The following is a 7,401-nucleotide window of genomic DNA, read 5'->3' as shown; positions in this document are numbered from 1 at the left end:
GTAATGATGCAGGAACTTGCATTAGTCATCTGGGCTCTGACGTGCAGAAGAAGTTGAAGGCTGCCTATACTCTTATAGAGCAGTTATATACCGGCGCGCAACAGATCATCTGCACCGCTTCTCACAACAAGCCACCCCCAACTTTAATCAAAGAGACCTTAGAAAGCAAGGGCTGGTGCTCTGACCGCCTTAACCTGGGCAAAAGCATGGGTGCCTGATCTTGACCAGTGGATGTGGGTAAAGGCTATCCAAGCTTAAAAGAAGACGGATCAGAATTTGGCAACGATGACCTCCGAGCCATAAACCGGGAAGTACGTCCACTGGCTTGTCAATTGGCTGAAGAAGCTGATCTTTCATATTACCAGGCGAGTTATGACGTCAACAACAAACGGGTCGCTGCTCCAACTCCTGAGGCTCAAAATCTTATCCCGCCAATCCGTAAGCACACCTATGCCCCTGACATTGAACCGTCCACCCTTATAAGCGATGAAGCTGTATTCCAAGCCCTAACTAGGATCGAATGGGCAACCATTGACTTCTAGCCACTGGGTAGAGAGGAGGATGATGAACCGGTGCAAGATGATCCGCAGCCGTTAAGTCAACCTGGTGACGAATCATGATCCGGAGGCCGGTTTAGCCTTCCGCGTGCTACAATACTTTCCGAAAAACAATTATTCTTTTGGGCACTGAAACGCCTTGTAATAGGCTAGTTAAAACACTTGGTCTGCTATGCCATCGTGCATATTTATTTTTGCCTGACACTTGTTAATCCGCAATGCTTAAGACATATGATGTTCATAATCCATAGCGATTTATTCAAACTGTTCCTACATACAAGAAGTTGAAAGTATCCTGGCGGTTTACCGCCGGACGGGTCATGATGCCCAGATATATAGCCAGGGTTTATGACCAAGGTTGTAAAAAGATAATCAAATATGAAAATAAATGATACCTGTGACATTGAATCACAATGTTGGCTGACCAACTTTGGAGTGAGGGTGATAACCCCAATCTTGAGTAATAATAACTCCTTTCATATTGTGCCGGTTTATGATAAACCATACCGGGTTGTGATAAACACCGGATTAACCATACCTAATACTGGCGACTTGTTAGTCAAAACTAGATCAGGTTAAAGAACACCAGATTATAAGTGACCATGTACTGACAACTTGTAGTTGAAGGCGAGCCGGGTTAATGAACGCCGGTTTATCAAAAACATTATAAATCTCATCAAAAGAGAAAAAAACTTGGCAAATAAAAGCATATGAAAACTTGTAGTCGAGGCTTTTCACGGGCTGCCAGGCCCCAAATTTGAGGCTTTTCATGGGCTGCCAGGCCGCTGAGTTAAACCATTTTATGAAGCCTTTTATGATGGACCTCAATCTTTAACCAATCGTCGTTTTAACTTTGACAAGTTCAGGGTCTATGAGATTGACTTGTCAAAGTTTGGCGGGTCATACCAGGTTTACCTGGACGGAGTGGCTTACTTAAAAAGGCAGGCTAACCCGGGGTTTTAGGTGTATACACCAGGCTTCCAAGCCGTGACTTGATAGCCTATTACAAGTGTAGATTCTTTGTTCATTGCGAAGCAAAGAATCCCCAAGCAATATTTTGAGCTGTGCTCAGTGGGTGCCTATGTTTGAGTTGTGCTTTTGCAACACTCTCTTTGGCCCCTAAGTAATTTTATTTTGGCCTTGAGCTGATCAAGAGGTGTAGCTATGGTTCGAATACAACCAAGCCCCCAAGTGATTTTCCTGGTGGCCTTGCACCGATCAAGAGGTGTAGCTATGGTTCGAATACGACCAAGCCCCCAAGTGATTTTGACATATGGCTTTATAAGCTGAATCAAGGGGTAAACCGGACGCCGCTTTATAAACAGAAGCCCCCATGTAACCACACAGGATGTAAGAAAAACAACAGATACCCTGCTTTAGCTGAGGCTCCGGTTTATTATATTGATCATAATATATACATTGTCATAACTATGTACATAAGCAGAGCCGGTGGCTCAAGTATAGTAAGGCCGAAGATGAGCGATATTCCACGGCCGGTGGGTCTCCTCCTCCGATTTACGTGAGTCTTTGTGCTCTCGAACATCGATAAGGTAGTATGACCCGTTATGCAGATTCTTGCTGACCACAAAAGGTCCTTCCCAAGGCGGGGATAACTTGTGCATATCGGTCTGATCCTGGATGAGTCGGAGCACCAGGTCGCCTTCTTGAAAAGTCCTGGTTCTAACCCGGCGGCTGTGATAACGACTCAAATCTTGCTGATAAATCGCCGAACGGGCTGCTGCAATGTCACGCTCCTCATCTAACAGGTCAAGTGCTTCCTGTCGTGCCTTCTCATTGTCAGCTTCGACATATGCCGCCACACGAGGCGAGTCATGACGGATGTCACTAGGGAGAACCGCCTCCGCTCCATAAACCATGAAAAAAGGCGTGTAACCCGTGGATCTGTTGGGCGTGGTATTGATGCTCCATAACACAGAAGGTAACTCCTCCACCCAACAACCCGGCGTCCGTTGCAAAGGAACCATAAGCCGGGGCTTGATGCCTCTCAAGATCTCTTGATTGGCTCTCTCCGCTTGAGCATTAGACTGGGGGTGAGCCACTGATGATACGTCAAGCCGGATGTGCTCACGTTGACAGAACTCCTTCATAGCACCTTTGGAAAGATTGGTACCATTATCGGTTATAATGCTGTGTGGAAAGCCAAACCGAAAAATCTCCTTCTTGATGAATTGAACCGCTGTAGCTGCATCACACTTACTGACTGGCTCTGCCTCCACCCACTTAGTGAACTTATCAACCGCCACCAAAAGGTGGGTCTTCTTGTCCTTGGATCTCTTAAAGGGCCCAACCATATCTAGCCCCCAGGTTACAAACGGCCAAGTTATTGGAATCATCCTCAATTCCTGGGCCAGAACATGAGCTCGGCGTGAAAATTTCTGACAACCATCGCACTTTTTCACCAAGTCTTCTGCATCAGCATGAGCCGTCAGCCAATAGAAGCCATGACGAAAGGCTTTAGCTACCAGGGACTTTGAACCGACGTGGTGACCACAATCTCCTTCATGGATCTCACGCAAAATCTCACAGCCTTCTTCAGGAGACACGCAACGCTGAAACGCCCCTGTCACACTGCAATGATGTAAGTCTCCATTGATAATAGTCATGGACTTGGACCGCCGGATTATCTGTCGGGCCAAGGTTTCATCCTCCGGTAACTCGCCCCGGTTCATATACACCAAATATGGGACCGTCTAGTCTGGGATGACATGAATGGCCGCCACCAACTGAGCCTCTGGATCAGGAACAGCCAAATCTTCCTCTGTTGGGAGCTTGACCGACGGATTATGTAGCACATCCAGAAAGATGTTGGGTGGAACCGGTTTATGTTGGGAACCCAAGCGACTTAAAGCATCCGCCGCTTCGTTCTTCCGCCGGTCCACATGATCAACCTGATAGCCTTTGAAGTGACCTGCAACAATATCCACCTCTCGACGATACGCTGCCATGAGCGGATCCTTAGAATCCCAAGTACCAGACACTTGTTGAGCCACCAGGTCCGAGTCACTGAAGCACTTAACCCGGCTCAAATTCATCTCCTTAGCCATTCGAAGACCATGGAGTAGAGCTTCGTACTCAGCTGCATTGTTAGTACAAGGGAACATTAAATGGAGAACGTAACAAAACTTATCACCTCGCGGGAAGTTAATACAACTCCAGCCCCCGAGCCCCCCAATTGCCTGGACCCATCAAAATGAATAGTCCAATAAGTATGATCTGGCTTCTCTTCTGGCGCCTGCAATTCTGTCTAGTCATTGATGAAATCCACAAGTGTCTGAGATTTGATCGTCGTCCGGGGCATATACTTTAACCCGTGAGGCCCAAGCTCAATAGCCCACTTGGCAATCCGGCCAGTCGCTTCCCTGTTCTGGATTATATCCCCCAAAGGAGCAGAGCTGACCACAGTGATGGGATGGCCTTGAAAATATTGCTTAAGCTTCCGGCTCGCCATAAAAACTCCATACACCAGCTTCTGCCAATGCGGGTACCATTGCTTGGACTCAATAAGTACCTCACTGATATAATAAATCGGCCGTTGAACTGGATACTCCTTTCCGGCCTCCTTGCGCTCCACGACAATAGTCACGCTAACAACCCGAGCTTTAGCTGCCACATATAACAACAATGGCTCTTTATCAACAGGAGCCGCAAGGACCGGTGGATTAGCCAGCTGCCGCTTTAAGTCCTCAAATGCTTCATTGGCCGCATCACTCCAGACGAAGTCATCTGTCTTCTTCAGCATCTGATATAAAGGTATGGCCTTCTCACCAAGGTGACTGATAAACCGGCTCAAGGCGGCAATCCGGCCTGCCAGGCGTTGAACATCATTGATACACTTCGGTTTAGCCAAAGAAGTTATAGCCTTGATTTTCTCCGGATTAGCTTCAATGCCCCTGTTAGACACCAGAAAGCCCAAGAGCTTGCCTGCCGGTACACCAAAGACACACTTGGCCGGATTAAGCATCATTTTATAAACCCGGAGGTTATCAAAGGTCTCCTTCAAGTCATCAATCAACGTCTCCTCCTTTCTGGATTTAACCACAATATCATCCACATAAGCATGAACATTGCGACCGATCTGATTATGAAGACAATTCTGCACACAGCGCTGATAAGTCGCCTGGGCACTCTTGAGCCCAAAAGGCATAGATACATAACAGAAGGCTCCAAAGGGAGTTATGAAAGCTGTCTTCTCCTGGTCCTTAACTGCCATTTTGATCTGATGGTAACCAGAATAAGCATCCAGAAAACTCAAACGCTCGCAACCCGCCGTAGCATCATTGATTTGATCAATACGAGGGAGGGCAAAAGGATCCACTGGACAAGCCTTGTTTAAATCTGTGTAGTCCACAAACATACGCCAAGTGCCGTTCTTCTTAAGTACCAGCACTGGATTAGCCAACCACTCAGGATGAAATACTTCAATGATAAACCCAGCCGCCAAGAGCCTGGCTACCTCTTCACCAATAGCCTTGCGTCTTTCTTCATTGAACCGGTGAAGAAACTGCTTGACCGGTTTAAAGTTCGGATCAACATTAAGTGTGTGCTCAGCGAGTTCCCTCGGTACACCTGGCATGTCAGAAGGCTTCCATGCAGAGATGTCCCGGTTCTCACGGATGAACTCGATGAGCGCGCTTTCCTATTTCGGATCCAAGTTAGCGCTGATGCTAAACTGCTTGGATGAATCACCAGGGACAAAATCAACCAGCTTAGTCTCATCAGCCGATTTAAACTTCAAGGTCGGATCATGCTTTGTAGTGGGCTTTTTCAAAGAAGTCATATCCACTGGGTCAACATTGTCCTTGTAGAACTTCAACTCCTTTATTGCACAAACCAACTCAGCATATGCCGCATCACCTTCTTCACATTCCAAAGCGATCTTGCGGCTCCCATGCACTGTGATAGTCCCCTTGTAGTGACCAGACCTCAAATGGTCTGTGCTGCTGTGCACCAGTGTCATCCCTGGATCAGTAATGCTGACACGCACAGTACAAATGGAGGATTTATAACAGAGTAGCAATCACACACTTATTACATCGAATATCTCCGAGGAGATTAAGTATGATAAACATGGCTTAAGGCCATCTAACAACGATAACAGCGGAAGACTTGGAAGATAAGTGAGTCCATCAACTCCAGCGGCATCACTGAGTATAAGACCACGACCTAAGGCACCTTACTCGTCGTCTGAAAAGTCTGCAACAAGAAACGTTGCAGCCCGAAAACGGGTCAGCACATATAATATGCTGGCAAAGTAACACATAGAGAGTAATGAACAACAATAATGCTATACTACATGCATATATGGTTGGTGGAAAGCTCTATGGTTACAGTTTTGCGAAAAGCCAATTTTATCCTACTACAAAGGAATAAATTTTATTTAACTATCATGGTGGTTGTGAAACATTGAGAAGGTACCTCCAACTCAATCCCAATTAGGTGTCATCATTAACCCAACAAAATTAATTAAAAGTAACATAGTGATGAGATTCAAATGATAATCCAGGTACTAGATACTCAAGTTGTCCATAACCGGGGACACGGCTAACCATGATTAGTTTATACACTCTGCAGAGGTTTGCGCACTTTTCCCCACAAGACTCGATCACCTCCGCTTGATTCTCGCACTACATGATGTTTGAGAAACGGATGACCGAGACACAGTCTTTCAGAAACAATCACTCTCTACTCTGGATGGACCGGTACACCTACTTTCCCCTACATCTGCTAGCCCACCTCTTCAAGAGATCTTGTAACCTACTCAACTATGCTAGAGCCCATAATAGCTTGTGGCTGCACACAGAAGTTTCTAGCATGAATAATCTTATGATCCCTTTGAGCCTGGGTGGCGGACCTTATAAAATCAGACAACACTGGGTTCTCCAGGTGCCTCAATCCACCCAGATGTGAGTTTTAGTTGCCACCTTAAGTTGAACCATTAATAAACATCTCACATCTGTCATGAATATCACTCAAACCCAATCCACGTCTACGAGCATAGCATGGCAATAATAAAAGCAACGTAGAAGTAACTCCCAAGGGTTTGAATAGAAAACAGGTAATAGGTACTACCTCAACTACTTCCCAATACCCACAATTTGATTAGATCCTAATCATGCAATTGTTTGAGGAAAAAATCTAATGCAACAAAACTGGGTATGAAAGGTATGATCAAAGTGTTACTTGCCTTGCTGATGATCCGCAAAACCTAACGAGTCGAAGTAACAAGCGGCACACTCCGGGTACTCTATCGCAAACAAACAAGCATACAATCAGTACTCATCTAATGCACAGGTTAAACTCGAATGAAAGATCCAACCAGAAAGTTCAACTTAAGAACTCCGGTTTGCAAAAAGAATCAACTCGAAAGAAGCAACGAAAGTCAAACTGCGAAAGAAAGAAGCTTCGTTTACTAATCTGGATCTAGGTCAAATTTTACTGTGGCAAAAACTTGTTTGAGTAGGTTAAACGGAAAGAGAATTTCGAGACAAAACTCTAGGCGCTTGAATCGCCTGATTCCGATAAACGAGCGAGAAGTTAAACAGAATCGAAAATTCGATCAGAAATCGAATCTGAGATAATCGCAGAAAAATCCGTCGAAAAAGAAAAACGGACGAACGGTTAAAGAACGGACGTTCGTTAACAGAGAAAAACCGACGAACGTGTTCGTTAAAACGAACGGTCCGGTGAACGCTCGCAAAATAATTAAACCGAAAAAAAACCGATCTAGGGTTTTTTTTAAACAAAGGGTTTTTTTAGAAGAAAAACCGGCAACGACGAACGGGCAGCGAGGCAGTACCTCGTCGGGGCGGCTCCGGCGAGGGCT

Source organism: Triticum aestivum, chromosome 4D, assembly GCF_018294505.1.
Source record: "Triticum aestivum cultivar Chinese Spring chromosome 4D, IWGSC CS RefSeq v2.1, whole genome shotgun sequence".
Taxonomy (NCBI): domain Eukaryota; kingdom Viridiplantae; phylum Streptophyta; class Magnoliopsida; order Poales; family Poaceae; genus Triticum; species Triticum aestivum.
The sequence above is the reverse complement of the archived record's forward strand: the minus strand, read 5'-3'. Positions refer to the sequence as shown.